The sequence below is a fragment of the Drosophila erecta genome, unplaced genomic scaffold, assembly GCF_003286155.1.
Source record: "Drosophila erecta strain 14021-0224.00,06,07 unplaced genomic scaffold, DereRS2 tig00000021-arrow-pilon, whole genome shotgun sequence".
Lineage (NCBI taxonomy): Eukaryota > Metazoa > Arthropoda > Insecta > Diptera > Drosophilidae > Drosophila > Drosophila erecta.
In genome coordinates, this window is record NW_020825198.1 from 16,990,581 (window position 1) to 17,010,750 (window position 20,170).

At 45.0% G+C, this 20,170-nt stretch overlaps 1 protein-coding gene across 8 annotated transcripts in view; it reads left to right on the forward strand.

The window, feature by feature from the left end:
- Window positions 1-20,170, forward strand: part of LOC6543693 (RNA-binding protein Musashi homolog Rbp6) — a 165,849-nt gene that overhangs the window by 88,129 nt on the left and 57,550 nt on the right. Inside the window, exon 1 of one of the 8 annotated variants that reach the window (XM_015158524.2) lies at window positions 4,730-5,631. The exons of the other annotated variants lie outside the window; for them this stretch is intronic. The gene's annotated coding sequence lies outside the window, so the exon portion shown is untranslated. Of the gene's footprint in view, window positions 1-4,729; window positions 5,632-20,170 lie in introns of those variants that run through there. 8 annotated transcript variants of the gene reach the window in all.

Consider the following 20,170-nt stretch of genomic DNA (forward strand, 5'->3'; position numbering starts at 1 on the left):
GAACAACATGATTTAATTTTTTTTAGATTTCTAGACCAACCTGATGCTGAGTTTCAAATTTATAGAAACTAAACTTGAAGTTACATTTTCCGCCACATTTTCTGAGATATTCAGTTCAACAGTAGGTAGTCTAAAACTTCGTTAGATAAGCAATTTTATACCAATATGTTTTGCAAGTTTCACGGTTCATCATATTCACATTCATCATTTTCCCCTGGTTATCTATGACTGCTTTTCTTAGTGATTTTAGTTCGCCCATTTCCGCTTAAATCTGCCCCACACACATGCACATAAAATAATGTTTTTATAAGTCTGTTTGCCGCTGCTCGATAGCGCAATTCAAGGGGCATCCCCTCCCAGATGCCCGCCCCTCAGCGCCTCCCATGTGGCTTTGTTTGATCTGGCTTCGGTGGCTGTGGAGGAAGGCAACCAAAACGTCCCGGCGGAGTCGTCAATAAATGCGATAAAGCCAAACATGTTTCATTTGCAATGGCCAATGGCTGATGGTTCAGCTTACCCCGACCACTTTACCCGAAACTCCCCATTTCTTACTCGCCTCCTTTCATCTCGCACACGTCTTGAAGCGATATCAAAAAAGAACTCAAATTAAGAATTGTATTATATTTTTATTCTATTTCCACGACTGCAAGATACTCGGCAACAGCAGTACTGCCAATATCAATAACCATAAACATGTCGAAATCAATTCAAAGAATATGTTGGGAAAAAATATGCCCATATGCGTATGTTGTTAAAGTTTTCTAATTATGACTGACCACCATCAATCACTTACAGCTACACAAATGACTAAACTCTGAATTATTTCCCTTTAACAATTTTAGAATATGTTAAATAAGTTAGCGCTCGCTTCCCATAACTTTTTAAAATTTTATAAATAAAACAAAACGACCTTTAATGCAGAGTGGGCACAATTGAATTAATTTATTGACAAAATTAATAGGAGTTCAGTTGAATGAATAGCATTTTAGTAAAAAGTCATAAAATGTATAATTATGAATTATTTTTAGAACCAAAACTGCATTTCACACAATGTGAGCATCAACTTTTTACAGTTCTTGTTTGTGAGCTCCTAAGGATATGAAAAGGATTTAAGAATGGAAGATTACCAACTTTGTTGCCCCTATCGCTCCTAGTTCCTGGAATTAGCAAGAATAGTGTGGTCGTTATACACCTCATATACCCTGCGTTGTCCTTAAAGCGAGTATAAAAAGCAGCTCAGCGAATGAACTCATAAAAATGTGCGTTGAGCTGCGCTGAGAAGTCGAATCTGAAGTCGAAGCTGAAGCAAAGGAAAACCAGTGGCAGAAAAGCGAGGAAAACCAAAGGAAAGCTAAGGCAAGCAACGGCATTGGCGTCAGCTTCAAGTGTTTGCCACTCAACCCAGCTCGATTCGACTAAACTCCAGCCAACTCAACTCCTGTGTGGATTTTGACCCATAATTGACTTGTACACATGCCAATTCCCCAGCTGATAGCCGCCTCTCTGCTCCCATTTTCCTATTTGCCGTTTCCCATTTTGGCTGCGTGTCCTGGCGGCGTTATGCGGCCAAGTTTACAATTTATCCCTGGCCATGCACCTGCCACTTGGTCCACTTCCTGGCCTTTAAGTCCTGCTTTATATGCTTTCGGTTAGTTGCCAACAAAAACTATTGTATATGACATTTTTAATGCCCCCATAGCTATCATTAGATGGCGAACAAAGCGACGAGCGGCGAACAAAGGCAATAGAAATAATCAATAGAAATTTTATACCTCCTCACCCCCTCATTCCGTCGCACACACACACACACACACACACACTCGCACAACAATGAAATACATTACAAATCAATTGCAATCGCTCGAAAATCGGCATGCGAATTTCCATAGACGATGTCTGGTGTGGCCGTGCGATTGGATTGGATTGGCATGGGCTGGGGTTTTGGTCGAGTTTGAGTTTGAGTCTGGGTTGGGGTTTGCTATTGGGATTGCTATTGGGTTGACTTGGCTTGGGCACGGTTCGTTTGATACACAGAGAAAAACAGATACATAACATTTCTATAGGACCTCTCCCTAGTGCTATAACTTTAAACCTATAGCCCTAATGGTGTACAAGGAACTCCATTAAGTTTATTTTTATATCAGTGACTAACTCCGCACATAAAGCAAACCCACTACTGCTGTAATATCAGTTTACAGGAGATAGCTGAAAAATGTTATCAAAGCTTCGATAACCTAATTAAATTAGCTATATTACCGTAGAATGGCCCGACCTGATTGATGTGCAATTGGGGTGATATTTTTTCTCAGTGCGCCTGGCAAGGGGCAACATTATTATCATCATCAAGCGTACAAAGTTAGTGCCGGCGGGCTTTTCGGCGCGGGGAGATCGGATGAGCGGGGCGATGCGGAGGACGGTGCTCCAAATCGGCAAATGAAACAAACCAGGATTTACATGTACACAGTTATTGCTGCTGCTGGTTGCACACACACTCGCACACATGGAGCTCTGCGAGGGAGTGTGTGTGTGTGTGTGTGTGTGCAGCATTTCCTTTGGGTTATTTTCCGGGAACAACATTTCATGGCACTGATAAAGCTGCCATGGCAGCAGCCTCTGTCGCCGCCGACTGCGCTGTCGCTTTTCCTTCGGAGCCAGGGGAAATGCTTTCACCGAGCTTGCGCCGAGAGCGGGAGAAACCAGAGAGCGCGAAATAGCGGTGGCTAGCGAGAGGCAGAGAGCGGAAGCGAGTCCTTGTTCGGCGAGAGCAAAATTCCCAGCTGCGAGCAATACTCGCTTGTCAGCGAGCAGCAACAACAATTGCCCCGGGCCAACAAAATATTTGACGCAAGCGGATTGTAAGGATGTAGCTGCCCCTGTGTGTGTGGTGTGTGTGTGTGTCCGATGGAGAGCACTCCAATACATGTACACACGCGTGGGTGTGTGTGTGTGTGCTGGCGAGAGAGAGCGGTGGCGCGTGCACTCCAGGCAATGTCAAGTTGACACTTTCACCAACGCACGAGACACACGACGAACAACAATGGAGGAGAACGGGAACGACCAGGACAACTTTGCCCATGATGATGACGATGGCGATGGCGATGATGATGCAGATACAGATGCCGATGATGAAGAGACAACCAGGAAAGATACTTACGTCGAGGATTGTAATGAGGCTGAGAGCGAAAAAGTCTTTGATGTTCGTTCACTTGAATGCGATTTTCATGCTGATGATAATGGCTCGACGATAGTTGCTCCTATACGGATTTGATAATAGTAATTAATCCTATTAGATCGATATAGGCATAAATTATCAATTCCATTCCTTTACATGCACGAGTATGTGCATAACTTACGTAGTGATTCCTAATCCTCCAAGTACTAATGGCAAAAACAGTTGTTAAAAAAAAATATGTTCTTTTCAAGCTGCACTAGAATTAATTAATATTTCCGTAAAGACTATTAAGGAATTGCAGTGGGTACTGGTATGCTTATGCTAGTTAAATATTTAAAATCAAAATGGTGAAAAAAAGCCTGTAATCAGTAAACCAATGAATGTAAGATATGCTCACTGTCTTACACGAAACGCCACATTTCTGGGACAAAGGGTTAAGACTCACCTGGCTACATCGGCGTCATCCTTATTCATCAACATAATCATCGGGACATCAGCGACACCCTCTGCAGAGGTTACATGGACATTCTGCCGACTCGAATCGCTATTGTTGTTTGTTTGCGCCATCGTCTCCCCGTCTCACTTGCTCCCTCCCTTCCGCACTCTGCTCTCCTTTCCTCCGTCCTTGCTCCCCTACCGCCCCTCTCTCCAGCGAGTGCGGGCCACCCACGAAAACAAACATAAAGGTGCAACAATGACGCGCGTGGAGCGCCAAGTTCTCTCTCGCTTTTGCCCTCTCTCTCGGAGAGATGGAGAGCAAGCCCTTTCCTTAACCTTCCTCTCTCAGCTGTTGCAATAAAGAGGTCTCTCTCAAGCGCTGTTAAAATATTTCTCCTGCTGAAAGTGAATGTTCTGGGAATGTCCAATTTTTGTTGTTTGTTTGTTTGTTCTCGGTTGCAACATAGTAGGTAAAAGTTTGGGGAAAGGGGAAAGTAAATGTTAATGCTCACAAATTAGTAATTGGCTTTCACAAAAAAATTAAAGCGATATCTAAAATTGTCAATACTTATAATAAAATAACTATATTAGCAAGTAGTGCAAGTAAAGAAATGCAAAATACACACATTTTAAATAACTTTCTATCAGAAACGTCTTAGTTGTACTTATAAGCAAGTCTGTAGAGAGTTAAAATCGCACTGAAATAGATCCTGAAAGTACGCAACCACACTTTTGTGGTGAAAGTAAGAAGACTATTAGCGGGACAACTTTTTATTAATTTTTAGGGGTTTTCAGATGCATGTGTCTCGCTCTTCCCCTCTCAAACTTCTAAGGATTCCACTCCTACTGCCTGTACTATCCTGAAAAAGTGGCGCAGCTCGACAACCCTGGCTGCTGTGTGGGCTGGCAGTTAACAGAGCTCCACTCCGTGTGGGGGTGCATCCTGCGCTCTCACTCGCTCTCTCCGGTCCGTTGTCCTGCTCGCTCTCTCTGTTAGCCACTTCCGCTGTTGTAATGCTTCTGCGCCGGCAAGGAAAACGGCGGTAAGGCAGCGGGAAAGGCACTAGCAACAGCAACAGCAGCGACGGCGACTGCGACGCCGGCAGCGACTGCGCTCGGCTGTTGCTAAAAATCCTACGCAATTCGCGAGAGTCCTTCAGTCGTTATCAGACAAGCGAGTCCAGCAGTCGTTGCGTTCTGTTCCTCAGCAAATTTAAACCGTGCAAGTAGCCTAGTGTGAAACCAAGAAATCTACAACCACAACAGCCGACAGCCAAGGGAAATCGAAATCGAGTCATCGAGCCAAGTAATTAATCCACGAGAGTAATCCACGCAAAGTCAAACCGCTTTCCAAACAAAACCAAAAGAAATACAAACAGGAAACTCTCCCGTACGAAGAAGCGGCAATCGCGTCCTGAGATTTTTGTCACCGTGTGTTTTAAGCAACCAACGCGTTCAAGTGCAATCAACAACAATCCCCAAAACATAAATTGAAATCAGGAGCAGGACATTTGTCGCGCTGTCAAACGTTGAGCTTTAGTAGTGTGTAAAAAGATAAACCAATCAAATATTAAGAAATACTGACAACCCAAAAACCGAAATTAGAGCTTCTAAAAAAGTTGTGAAAGAACCTACGAACCTACGAAACAGGGAAAATCCGCTACAGCAGACAGCTCCACAGATTGAAGCCCAGCCAATACACACATATAGCCAAGATCAGCCAGCCAGCCAGCCAGCCGATCTTAGCCAACCCAGCCGACGCACCTAAGTCGGCCCACACACACCCATTTCCTGTCGAAGGTGTTGCTATAAAACCCATCAAGATTTCACACTTTGGAGTAAATCTGTTCTACGTGAAGCAGCCAGCGGAGTTATTTCAGCAGCCGCCGCTTCCGCAGGCGACCATTAAAGCAATTAGTCCGCCCGTGACCGCCGTCGCAGCGCCGCCGCCGCCGCCGCAGTCGACGTTTACGCCGCTGTCGACGACAGCAGCCGCCACAATTCCAACAAAGAAGCTCGTTGTAAGTGCCCTTAATAGCCAAATGTATAAGTTTCCATCTGAGTGCTGCGAAAATTTAACTGCAGCTTAATATTAGCCTAGACTCTGCCACTATCGATGTTTGCCAAAAGGATTTTCAAAAAAAATAATACAAAATAGATTTAAATTTTGTAAGACAACTTCCTCTTTTATTTGTATATTTGCATTTAATACAAAATGACGATAATCTTGAAGAAAAAGTAACTCAGTAATGAATGCGAAACTGCAAACATATAGATTTAATTACTCTCACCTTCATTAAATATATGTAGGTAATACTCAACGCAAGCCAATAAGGCAGCTCATTATAAGTCCCCTAAATATCTAAATACCCCCTAAATGCCACCATCATCTCTTTATTATTAATGCTATTTAATGAAAGTTTTGGGCCTCGTCCCAACAAAAAGTATGCAATGAATTATTTTTATGCTGGCAGCTCAAACAATTCAACGAATCGCGTCGTTTGTTGTTGTTTTCCTTCCTTCTTCAATCTTTTTTTTTGTTCTTAGCGCTTTTCCCATTTTTTCTGTTATTTTTTCCTTTTTTTTTTTTGTTTTCTTGGCCAGGCGCGCACGCAATAAATTAATTTATGTCCAACGTCAGGCACGTTTCGCACCCTCCGCAGGACTTCTGGTCCTCGGGCACGTTTCTCACCTTGCCCGCCATCCATTACCAAGATTTGCAAGTAAATCGCTTTAAGTGGCATTGCCCGCGTGAAAAGCACAACACAGAAATTAAAATTCCAACGACCATCATCAGTGAGGGGGAATCCTCGAAGTGCTCCTTCGGCTGGAGTCTAAAATGTAGTTTGTGTCCTTGCAGCCCGATAATACTGTTTCGTTCGTTTCGTTTCGTTTCGTTTCGTTTGGTTCCATTTTCGTTGCTTCGTTATAATTTGCTTTTAATTTGTTTGGCAAACGCCAACACTTCAACACGGCTGCCGGACAAAAAGTCCTTGGCCATATAGCCCATATCACTGGCTATCTAACCCACACCTCTAGCTCACAAAAGGCGGGGGAAAATGTCATAAAAATAATTACGCACCAGGAAAATAAACGCGGCATCGGAATTCGCGTGTCTCTCTGCTCCGAACCTGATCCCCGACCTCTGACCCCTTGGCTCATAAATTTTACAACCCGGCTGTAAACGCGAATAAACTCTCATCGAAAAGTGGTCATAAATAAGTTGAAATATATATATAGTGCGGTTCCAACTTGGTTAGAAGTTCTGATGAGCAGTCCGTGCCGCCATCAACTTTTTTGTTCATGAATGTTTCAATCGCCCCAATGGCTTCATTCGAGCTGATGAAATAGCAATTGGCGGCTACTTTGAACTACTAAAATACTTCCTACATTTTATTTCATGATGAAGGCACCAAAAGGTGTAAGGACAATATTTAATATAGTTGAATAAGCTTAACTAGGTCGTTTTAGGTGTCAAAGGCGAAATATTGTAGATGTGATATCTGGGCCATGGAGAACATGCCCACTGGAATTTTACAATTTTCAACTACTGGCTTCATTCAAGTCATAAAGATACGCACTGTGGAACAACTCTCGAACTCAGTTTAAGCCATAAGCGTCTTTCGTCTGTTTGGCAATAAATTCGCCATCAAGCACTCAAATTGCTCAGCTCGGAGCACTTAGCCAAGAGATCGAGGACTCCGCAGGACTTTGCTCACCTAGGAGCCAAGCCGAACCCATCCTGGTAACCACATTAGCCGCTGGCCCACATCGCTCGAGTTGTCTAACTGCCATTTTAGATTTGTGTCTAGTGACTTTGGCTTGTGGTAAACACTTGAGTTTAATGGTTTGTTGACTGCCTGCGGCTCAAAGCCCAAAGACGTTTTCTATAATAAAATTTTCGTCTATTGCGATTGGCCATAAAAGCGGAAAGCGGAAAGCGGAATGCGGCAGCCTAAGCGGGCATTAAAAGTCCCTATTCCACTCGAAAATCCTCGAAAGCCCGAATCTAGTGCTCGACTGTTTTATTATTTACTAACTATTTTATTTGATTTTATTCCGGGCAACGCGCTTACGGCTTCAGCAGGCCATTCTGTGAATTGTCGGATGCCGCAAAGCCAATTCTGGAGACAGCTACATGGATTACAAATGTCTGGCTTTTGTGCCTGATGTGCCTGACACGGAAGCCTGTTCAGTTGTTTAGTTGGTTTTTGAAAAGGGCTTAAAGTTGCAGCTTGCTGTAGTTTTGCCAAGTGCAGAGCAGGGCCCAAAAAACCCCCCAGCCGCCCAGCAATTAGCTGTCACTCATGCGGGGAAAACCCCCCCCAAAAAAAAAGAAAAAGCTATTGTCAACCAAATTGGCATTGGCATTGACTGGGGCCTGGGATTTGATTTATCAACATGTTTCACGTGGAGCCAAAAGAAATCATTGCCGTCAGCCAGCTGGGACCTCAGTGTACAAGTACGCAAGTGTGTGTACGAGTTGATGGCAATTCCAGCATTATGGCGTTTTCGTTTTTCGTCTCGTCGCCGCATGAAAATGTGCGTTGTGCCAAACCAATTGGGAGCTCGGTGGGGAAAGTGGCGGGGGAAATGTGAGCGCGCCCAACTGACGCGTTTCCGTCAAGTGCAACAAGCTGGGAAAAGCGCGGAAAACGGCGGGGTAGCAAAAATGAAAGGACGACGGTGAGGCAGAAAGGGAAGGAGCTCCAGCAGGAGCTGCTCAAAAAGAAGGACCAGCTGAAGATTCCCCCAGTCAACGTGCAGGGGTTTATTAAAATTTTAATATCAACACGAATGTCGACAGTCAGCCAAGTAAAAAATGTGTAGCGCAAACTTTTCCGCTGGAAAATTGAACAGGAGCCGAAACAAGACGAATGTCAATGCATACACAAGAGGAAAATGAAAATGTACCTCCCCTCGTTATTAATAGTTTAGCACTGGATAGCCTAAAGTGATGCCAACTTTCAAAATTAAGCAAATAGGAAATAATAATTAAAAGGATTTTTCAAGATGCAGCAGCTTATAATTTGAAATTTTAAATAAAATATTTAATGATTTACTTAATGCTAAGTAATAAAGTACGTTTAAATATCTGACAGCAAGCATTGAACAAGTTAATAACATAAAGTTGCAGTTTTAATCAAAATCTTTTGGATACCAAACTCTTGCCGTGTATAGTAAAAAGAGTAGAACAGAATCCGAAGGAATGGAAAAGCGGGAGAGCAATCAAGACCCGCACAGGATGCCAGGATGGCAGGATACTTGGATGCCAGGACGGCAAGCTGCTGCTTGAGGACTTGTTCAATGTGTGCGTAAGCAAAATAAGTCATTTTCCCTTATGGGCCATGCGGCGAAGAAGCTGCAGAAATTCATCGATTGAATACAATACAAATATGTCAACGAGTCGCTTGAGATGTCGCTGCTGTGCTGCTGAAATCTCAGACATGGGAAAGTCATCGAGGAAGGCGAGCAAAATTGAGGAAAATCGTGGAAAGCGAGGAAAACTTGAGCGGCTGGCAGCTTTGGTTTAACTCATTTCAATGCGCCCTGGGGGAGTTTGTTTTGGAGGCAAAAGCAATCAGTCAGTGGAGTGGCATATTCATCTCCATCCGTGGGGTGTTGAATTACGGGTATTTTGTGTGAATTGAATTTGGCATGCCCCAGGAGCGGGAACCTGACTTTCCACCATCGAATTTGGGTCCTGCAATGGAATGGGGATGGGTATGGCGATGGGTGTGGGTTTGGGAATGGTGATGAATATGGCGAAGGGAATGGAGATGCGGATGGAGATGGAAAAGTCGAATGCCGAGCCCACACCTTGCCAGCTATTTACGAACGCATTCCATTCCACTTGAATCCTGTGGAAAAGCCAGGAAGAGCGACAACCGCCGGCGGCAATCAGGGCGCCAATAACAAGGATGAAAGATGCCAAGGCGCTGGCGAATTGTTATTTTATGAAATTGCAAACACAATCAAGCTGAATTCCTGCGCCCCGCCCACTTTTGTCTTTGGCAATGTCACTGGGTTTTCTCCATTTTGGTGCCCGGAAAATTGTTGTTTTTCCTTCTCCCATGCCCATGCCCTTCATGCCAGACAAATAAATTGAACTAATAGAGCTGTTAACATAGGAGGGCTGCAAACTTATAACCGGTTCGGCTTGGGATCGGGAAATTCCTCAAGTAAAATATTTGAATTGCTAGCGAACAATGCGGAAAGTGTGGAGTGGAAAAGAAACCGCCGAAGCACTCGAGCAACTTGCAAAACAAAATCCGCTTTTCAACAATCTTTTCTCCCCGAAAAAAGTATATTCAGCGCATTGTTTTTGCTCGCAATCTATGCGTGTCTGTGTGTGTATCTGTGTGTGTGGGCCAAGTTATTAGATTCATTTCAAGTTGGCCGGGTAAAGTGCACTCCAAACATTGAGACTCCGAGGCGAGAGTCAGTCAAAGTAAAAACAGGCAAAGAGATGCGAATACGAAAAAGTTCAAAAACACCAGAAGGGTGGAAAAAAGATAGGGATGAGGAGAAAATTCGGGGGAAAAGCAGAGAAAAGCAGGGAAACTTGGGGCTGTGGCTGGCGTTGACAACCGGCTGAGGAAAAGCGAGAAGCTTCGACCACAACACTATAAATGTGGGTAGTTTCCAAAGGCGGCACAAAAGAAACCGCAACATCAGCAACAAGATAGAACAAACGGGGCCTTGTGGGAAGTGGAAAATCAGGGTGGGAAAGAAAAGCGCCGTGTGGGCGTGGGTGGGCCAACACTTATTTCAAACAATTAACTTGATATTGTAACGGGGCTCGGGATGCTGCTGCTTCTGCTGCTGCTTCTGCTGCTGCTTCTGCTGTTTTTCAACCTGCTCAACCTCTCCAAAGGTCGCCGAGTCCAAGTCAAATACAAGCAAAGCGAACTCTTGGCAGCATGTGGCCAGGGAAAATTGGGTGCCCGGGAGGCGGGGCAGTGGGTTGGAAAATGGGGGCCAGTGCGGTCCCAAAGAAAAACATAATAAAATCAAACCAAAGTGAAGATGCCGACGCCGACACGGCACACGAAAGTAAAATAAACTAAAAGAAAAACAAGAACTCACGAAAAGCAAAGAGCTGCTCAGGAGTTTTCACGGCGCCCGTTGTTGTCTCTTGGAATTGCTATCAGTGTTACAGCTGGCGGCGGCTTTTCCCCGCTTTTCCTCCATCCCTGCCCCCATTTCCCGCCCAGCATCCACCCATCCAGATGCGAGGCCATCAACAGCAGCAGTCGCAGTTTTTGGCTGCGAGGCGTCAACTCTTGTGCTACAACTTGAACACGAAGTTCATCAACTAACTTGAGGGGGCGCTAGGTTAGTGGGCGGTGTTGGGCGGGGCGTGCCACAAATGGCAGCGTCCGAGGCGTTAGTGAGCTCACTGCTGTTGTCTACTGCAGTGAGAAAAAACACAGGCTTCTCTGGGAAACCAATTCGTTATGTTACGACGGACCACCAAGATCAAATTTGATTCAAATTTCTATTGCTTGATACTATTAAAAGAAAAGGATTCAAGGACTAGGATTATTGAATGTTAATAGTTGTGATATTTGCTATAATATTTTAAAATCTTTTTCTTTGAGAGCTAAATACAATTTAACGCTTTAAGCAGTCTGAAATTGATATCCCGAAATGAAACCTGAAGATATGTTTTACATCTGTCTTTCACTGCTCTTCCTACCTTCTAAACTTGCATCAGATTTAATTAAAGATGAGACCTAACTGTCTCCGGATTTCCATTCAAGACCTCTTCTTTTTTCCTGTGTGCTGTGCTGTTGTGACCATTGTTGCTTCTGCGTGTTTGTTTGCCACCGGAATGAATATTGCCCCGGACCAGAGGCTCCTCAGCCATTCATTTTTCTCTGTCTTTCTCTGGTGCCCGCAGCTGTTTGGACTGACTTGGCTTTGGAGCTCGAGAGCTTGGGAGCTGTGTAGCTGGGTAGCTGATGAGCGACACAGGCCAGACCCTCCTCGAGGGCTGCCCGGGCATCAGTACACCTGTCCACCTGCAGCTGGCCCACTCCAGTGCTCCACCAGCAGCAGCTGGTGGCGTCGTCAAGAGCAGGTCTCTGTTTTTCTTGTCCCCCTGTTTGTTTGTCTTACAAATTTACTTACGCTTATTTGAGCTGGAAATGAGCTGGGGCTTTGGCTCGAGCTTGGGATGAACCGCGGCGATCCCCAGAGGAAAATATGCTTACAAGTTTTCGGACTGACGTTCTTATTTTGCGTTGACAAACACACGCGGCGTATGCGCAATAATTTGCAAAATTATTGTGCCCGAGTAGCTTGGTCAACTGTCGGTTGTCGGTTTGCGGGTTGCGGGCGAAATGCTTTCTGTATGATTAGTTGACAGAGCCGAACGACTGCAATTTTTTAGTCGAGCGCTGAAAAATGGCAAAAGGTAGCGAAAGTAGGGTAAATATTTACCCAAATGTCGGGGCACGAGAAATTGAGATGGAAATGGAATGGTAAAAGGTGACATGGAGTGATTTAAAAGGCATGTTGAAAAATCAATTACCTATTTAATCCCAGATGATCGTTATAATTGCATAATTCACCATGATTTACTCCCGGTCGCACGCTCTCCGCGCATTTCAATTGCCAATCAATCGATGGCCCCTGCCATCATTCCAAACTCGCACACACAATAAACTATTTAGCCAATTGTTACAGCCACCCAAAAAGACCCTGTGAACCGTATTGCACCGCACCGAACCGAACCGAACCGAACTGAACAGAACCGGAAATGTTAAATGATAATGCGCGGCACGCATAAAATGCAGTCACTCCCCCGTGCGACGCACACACTCGCTGGCGTATACGTAATTTTTATTGCGTATACGTAATGCATTTTGATGGCAGACAACGCTCGGCCGGCCACAGCGTAACAATTTAAATCGTCGGCGGTCATTTACGTGCACACCATGCAAAATGCATTTATTGCATGTCGTGCTCGGAAAATGTTGGAGAAAGCGGGCGAAACGGGGAAAGTGGGGAGGGGCCGGAGAAAGCAGTGTGTTCGGAATGTGTTGTCTACTTTACGGCGCGTGGCTGTTATTTCCGTTTTCCGCTTTTCCTTTCCACTAATAAAAATCGTTTAAAAAACCGCATGACAGCAGCAGCAGCAGCAGCGGCAGCTACAATAACAGCATTAAATAATAACAATCATGTGTAAATTTGCCCTCTGCGCTGCGGATAGATTTATAAGTCTCGACAACTTCAAACTGCAACGTGGCGCAATAAATCTGGCGAAATCTTGCTGCTGCCCCTCGCCTTATCATCTTTACTCTCCGCGGGATGCTGCATTGCTGGCTAAGCTTATTTGTCTCTCCACATCTTCACATCTCCGCTGTCTGCCATTGTCTTCCATTACTAAAATTAAAATCCAGGCAAAACGCGCTGCGATTCTATTACCAAGGTGACTCATACCATGAGCGAGGCGAGTGGAAAAAAAACTCGCGACTGTTTCCTTCAGCTGCCTTCTCCATTTTATTTCTGCCTTTTTTTTGCAGCTTTTTCTTGACGGCTTTTACACTTTTAAACGGCGCTGCGGAGCGTGTTATTTCCGCTGCTTTTAGTCTGTCTGGCAGCAGGACTTCTGTTCCTGCCGCTGATTGTGACTCTCTGGATCCGAATCTGCCCCAGAGTTCTGCTTTCCAATTTCCCCCATCCCGCCATCCTGCCATCTGCTGTTTTTGTCGCTCTTCCTAGTGCTAGTGTGTGTGTGTGTGTGATTCCCGTCTTGTCTTTTGGCAGCGAAAAATACGTTAAATTAAATTATGATTTCAGTTCCCTGGCTCCACCTCTCTGCCGCCCACCTCACTCGTCTCGTGCCGCGTCTGCTTTCATATTGTTAAATTCATTTTTGTGGGAATTTTTATTTATTTTTCCACGTTCGTCCTTGCAAAATATTTGACTGCCTGTGCACGTTCATCAGACGAGGGCCCGAAAAAAAACACTCGCCAAAACATTCATAGCTGGTTCTGAATTTATTTCTCATAGTTTGGTGACACAAACTTCAAGAAAATAAATGCATGTACTCAAGGCTCTTAAAATCATGTTCAAATTCATGAGTTAACAGAAAGATAATTATGTTATCTGTTAACGTTTAGATACAAATAAATCGGATACTCGCTGCACAATGTAATGAATGATTATATTTAGGTATACAATATTTATTTACTGCCAGCGACATTTTGTATTTCACTATGTTGTGTGTTGTATTTTACTACAATATTTATTTACTGCCAGCGACATTTTGCATTTCACTATGTTGTGTGTTGTATTTTACTACAATTTATGTACGTTTAGATGGATATTTTATTCGAGTGCAGGGCAGACAGCACAGCGAGTCAGTCAGTCACTTAGCCAGTCAGTTAGTCAACAACAGCAGCAGCAGCAGAGCGGCCATGTACCGGGAAACCAGCGAGGCGTGCGTGCCGCAATCCCAGGACCCCCTTTTCCCCTTTTCCCCTTTCCCCGCCCGCCTTTTACCGTCCCCATTTCCATTTCCATTTTCATTCCGGTTCTCATTCGCCTTCGCCTGCCATCCCGTTTAGTTGTGCGGGCTGCAAATCTTCAACAATTGCCCTGATTTATAATTTCTGCTTAGCAATGCAAAATACTTGAGCCGCGTTGGGCTGACTCTCTGAAATGGGGGCGGCGGGCGGCTGTTGGCTGTTGGCAGCTGGAAGGGGGCGTGGCATTGTGGGGCTTCGCCGTCGCATGTGTTTGGCTTAGCATACAAATATTTTGCTGTTTGTTTGCCTTGGTGCGCATAAACGGCAAACTGGGTGGTTTGGGTGGTTTCGTTACGTTTCTTTTGGCTGGAAAGAAATGTGATGAGCACGTTGACAAGTGAGTTGCCAACCCCTTTCCTGATCCACCGCCCTCCGCCACTCCCCTCTTTCCACTCACCTTTTCGCCCCCCTCCCCAAACCACTCATATATAATCCAGGCAGCTGCGTTCTGCATCAGACGTCCGCCTGCCTCGTCATAATGTGGCTGGTAGTGCGCTTATGCATAATTTACCCACTCAGCAGTTGGCAGTAAAGCCGAGCCCAGAAAAGGGGCGTACACGGAGAAAAAAACATTAAGAAACAGCACAAGCTGTCTCTTATAATTTTCCCATTAAACTAAACTAGTATGCGCCTTTAGAGTAACGTGTAATGTCACGTCTTCTAAATGGAATATCCTGTGGAGGTAGATAACCTGAGAAATACGGCAAAGCAATCATAATTTTCTCTGTGCATCTGGGCGCTGAGGCGGGTGCAACTGACTGCAGCGAAGGCAAGCAGAGTGACTGACGATATCGCTTTGACTTTGTTAGCCCGTCGCTGGAGCCGCTGGAAAAAAGCCGAAAAGAAAGGCTTTTCGGGCCGCCAGGGCTCTCCAATTATCTTCTGATTTATGATTTCTCATTAATTTCCCGGCCAAATCTCAGCCACGTACGCTGATAACTGGCTGGGTCATATATGCGGCGGGTCTGCACTTATAAATTTGATGGAAATGGAGGGAAACTCGCAACACTCGCCTCGAGATGCCTTTGAATTGGTGCGTTCCTTTGGGCGACTTATTAGAGAGCGTATCCTTTGAAAGAGCGACTAAAGGCAGGGCTCAAAGCCGTGTTGTTTGCTGACTGATTGCTTTGGCCTCCGACCTCGGAAGCAACCGCCACCGCCCCCCTCCCAATCCGATCCACTCTCATGAATAGTAACGGAAATGAACGGGAAAGGGGCTGAGCTAAACGCAGAAATGCGTGTGCCATAAATTAAAGTAGTTTTAAGTATTTGTGTGCTGGCCATTGTTGGTCTTCCATTTCGCCGTTCCTGTACGAGTATCTTTTGGTTTCGGTTAGAGTTTCGGGTTTTTGGGGTTTCGGGGTTCCGGGGTTTTGCGGCATTCGCGGACCGCCCGCCGCTCTGAAGTTTGAGGTTGAGCTGGTTTCGCCCCAAAAATAGATATACAAATGTGTTTTAATGGTCGCATTTTTCCGTTTCTCGTCCTTTGTTGTATTACGTTGGCTCATCCTGTGGCTCCGTTATTTTGCGTCCTTTTGCTGAATCTGTGCGCTTTGTTATGCCGCTTGTCGTTTTTCTGTGCGACCGAATTTATTTGCCACTCTCCTCCTTTTAGCCAGTTCTTCTGTGCCCTGTGCGTGCCTGGCCGCCATTCGCCAAAAGTTTCCTTTTTTCGCTCTCGCCGGGCGCTTTTCCTCATTGTCTGGCCTGGTTTTTCCTGGCCCGGCTAGGCCTAAGCCCGGGGTGGCAAATGGTTTTGATTTGATTAATGAATGTTCTAATTAAGCAAAACCGTCACCTAGCCCGCCCCGAGTGGCCCGCTTTTGACCTTGGCCAAAAACAATCTATAACGCCGGAAAGCAAGAAAGGTTTTGCCCAACACCCCCGCCCAGCGGCCATTAAGCGGAAATAGAAAGACAAATTATTTGGCTCAAAGTGAGTTTCGGGCTCGCTGTGTGTGACTGCAAGTGATTAGCGTTAAATGGAAGCCAGTGTACGGACCGGAATCGGAATTGAGGGAAACTTTATCGAAATTGACTCCGAATGGACACCACACACAATTTCAATTACCTGCAAGTTGTGATTGCGATAATTATGTAATGACCGAGCGCCTAATGATGATTGGTCCTGGAGTTTATGAGCCCGGCAATTACGTAAGAGAGCCAGGACTAGAATATCCTCGGCTGACCCTCCTTGACTCCTTGCTCCTTGCTCTATACTCCGAGCTCTATACCTCTTGCTCCTTTGCTGTGTTATGCAAATTTAAAACTTTAAGTACAAGTTGCGGCTGTCCTGGGTGTCCCATCCACGTCCTTCGAGTGTGCCAAAGTGTGTGTGCTCGCTTGTCTACCATATAAATTTAAACAATGTTGAAAACATGCTGCGTTGGCACTTTTTAACCACGCTCCGCACACACACACACACACACAACCAGCAGGCGCACTCTCACTCACACATCTGCTTAAGCAGAGGCAAGCATTTATGCTCTGCTCGCCAAGCCAAAAGTGTTGCATACATCGAGGGGCCAGCCGCACCATTTACATGCATACATACATATAGCCGCTTGGTAGCAGGCTTAGCTGGTGGTGTGTGTGCGCCCGCCTGTGTGTGTATTTAATGTCGAAATTATGGACGACAATTTTAATGACAATTCAACTTAACATTAGAGCGGCAGAGGCAGCAACATGCGACCAGCATCGGGAACGACTTTGTTGGTCGTTAGTCGTTAGTGCTGCTGCAGCGGCATTAAAGGATATGCAGGTGGCTAGCTCGAACAGGACATGCTCTGGGTAAAACTAGCTAACATAAGAGTTCGGAATAAATGAAGGTAAAAATAAAGAAAATCAAAAGTTATTCAAAAAAAGCAATATAAATATAAAAAGTAAAGCTCAAGTTAAGTCAAAAAAATATACAAATCGGCATAAACAAGGCATTATTTTACAAAGGTAATCTTATAAATATTTTAAAAATGGTAAATATTGCCAAGCAGGGTACATTTGAATGCAAACTTGAATATGTTTAAAACCAATCAAGCCATAAATAGCACCAATTAATGGGTAAGCCCGGCATCGGCAACTACAATGGCCGGGGCTTCTCTATGGCATCGGCATCAACGGCAGCAAAACAGTTTCCGTATCCGCCAGCCGCCATTGTGCCAGGATGCCAATGCCAAACACACACACAGACACACACACTCACACACACACAGTCGCACAGTCGAAGAGAGAGGAGAAAGCGAAGGGATTGAGTCGGAGAGGCACACATGTGTCCTGGTCCTGCCGTTGCCTTTGCTCCTGCTGTCGACGACAATGCGTGTGAGTTAAATGTATGCGCATAAATTAATAATTAATTACACAGAATTACATTTCGGGCTTGTTGTATAATATTCATTATTGTTATGCATAAATAAGGTGACTTGCCAGGACTCTCTTGCCCTTGCTTTTGCCATCCTTTTTGCCACCCACTCGCCGCCGATTTGTGAGCGATGCGCCATTTTAGTTTTGTTGCCTCGTCGCATTATGGAGCTCATTAAAATGCCAACTCAGCTCAGCTCAGCTCGGATCGGTTCAGTTCGGTTCGGTTCAGTTTGGTTGTGGAACTTAACTCTTCGACATCAATCTACGAAAATGTATTTATGTGCCGGCCATATATTTCATTTGATTTAAAAGTTAAAGCCGGACAAAAAGCAGGACTTTGCTCGGAATTTGCATTCCCTTTGAAGGGCCGTCCTCACTCTCGGACTCTCAATCCTCGTCCCTGGGGCATATTCAAATGCTGATTTCTCTATGAACCAGGCCCATTATCCCTTGTCAGTGACAGCAGGAACGTGTTTATTGGCTACGTTCGCAGGGACATTTGCCGCATAAATATCAACGAAATTAAGGACCGAACGGAGGATGGGACTTCCTTCTGTCAGGGCAATAAATCAACAAGGAAGACGAACGAACTATCGCTTTTTGTCCAGCCGGATCGACTGGCCAAGCAAATTCGAAGGAAATTGACCAAAAAGTATTAGTAACGGAAATTGCACAAATTTTGTTTGGGCTCAACGCACTGGGATCAGGGCCACATGTGTGTGTGTGTGTGTGTGTGTGCGAGAGTGAGTGTGTGCATGGTAGAGGGTGTGGGTGAGTCCTGTCTGTGACTGTGTGTGATTATGGTCATTTTAATTGAAAGCCAGACAAAAACAGAAAGCCGAGAACCCGAAATTCGGCATTGATGGAGCATATTGAATTATACATAACTACAAGCGTGCACTGCAGGAACATCGATTTTTAGGATCAATATAATATAATACTTTGATGCGAAAATAGTGCTGGGATATTTTGATTGTGATTTCAGATAGTGTTGTGCAATTCAGAAACTAGAAAGCGTTGGTTTAATAAGGATCAAAATCACAGCATAGTTCAGTATGCAATTACCATTTATCAGCAGTAATAAGTATCTCTTGCAATTTGGAGCCAAACATATGCGAGGTCGAATCTGAAGAAACTCCCACGGGATAAGCGGCAGAATCATTCATTTCATTTTGCAAAGTGTAAAAGGAAATGAACAACGATAATGCTTGAATAAGCAGCCTACATATATTTTGCTCCATCTCCGTCATGGCTCTTATCCTGAAATGGCATCCTTTGGCATTTGTCAAACTTTCTATCAATGCTCACATTTCATGCCGGAGCTCTTTGCCAACACTCATAAGTATGCAACACTTTTTCCCACGGCGGCGGGCGCTTTGTGGGTCTCCCCTTTTATTTTGTATAAAATTTGCATGGATAATTTGTCACTTTGAATGATGCTGGAGCTCTTTTTTTTCGAGTGGGCTACAACCAATCCCGATTTCCGGCTATGTCGATTTTTTTTCGTCCACCCAAACCCCTGGCGGCCAAAATTCTTGCGGGAAGTGCGGCAAATGTTACAAATTGTTGTCGTTGAAAATCACCCCTTAACCCTTCGCCACCCGGGCTCAAAATTCAGGCAACGCATCAGGAATTTCAGGGCAAACTTTAATAAACCCGCTTTTGCCGACTAATTTCACAATAAAACCAAATGGCAGCGCACCGAAAAAAGGACATCCTAGGGAGGCCCGAAAGAAAAACCCTTTTTAACCTCACATTTTATGGCACACATGCGCTAACAGGTTTAAAAATTACATTTAATGACAATTGGCAGAGTGCCCCGGTCCCTTGGTTTTTCCCGCTTTTCCCCGAATTTCCCTGCTTTTTCCGCTGAACATGTGTCGCCGATTCGAGATATCTCCGCAGTTCCGCGCGCAATTTCCAGGCAAGTTGCTCCCATTAGCCACATAATTTTAAGTGTGTGCGTTGCCCGAATTTCCACCATTTTCCCTCACGCTTTTCGCGGGTTGGGCCCAGCCCGTCGCGTAGAACGAGCTCATTTAATATTAAAAGGATTTATGAGACATTTTCCTTTCATTTTGACAACGAACGATGGCGATGGCGATGCCGATGGTGATGGAAGGGAGCGGAGCAGGGCAGGTGGGGCAAAAGTCTGAATAGCGAATGAAAATTCTGCCCCGTTGATGAAATTTTCGCTTAACAGAATTTGCAACGCTTGGCGAACGGCGGCGGAGCCTACGCACGGTTAAAGGGTTTTCCATTTTCCCAAACCCCTATCCTCTTACCCCACCGCCCTCCCCCCACTACCCTCAGCTGCCCGCAAGAACAACCCCTCGATTTCATTGCCTGGCAGAGAAAACCCCTCACCCGATTTCCGTTTGCCATTGTTGTGAGCTCTCGGCAACTTTGCGCTGGTTTAGCTTACGCCCGGGAATTATTTGAGTGCTTTTTGGGAAGCGTTCCGCAAGCGCCACCGCCGCCGCCGCCGCCCCCGAAAACGCCACGCCCCCATGGCGGAGCGTGTGAAAGTGCAGACGCCTCGAAAATCCTGTATCCTGTGTATCTTTGTACGGCTGTGTATGTGTGTACATTTTTGACAGATTTGAAAATTATTATGCAAAATGAATAATTTAGTTGAAAGTGTTAAATTGATTTGGCCTTTC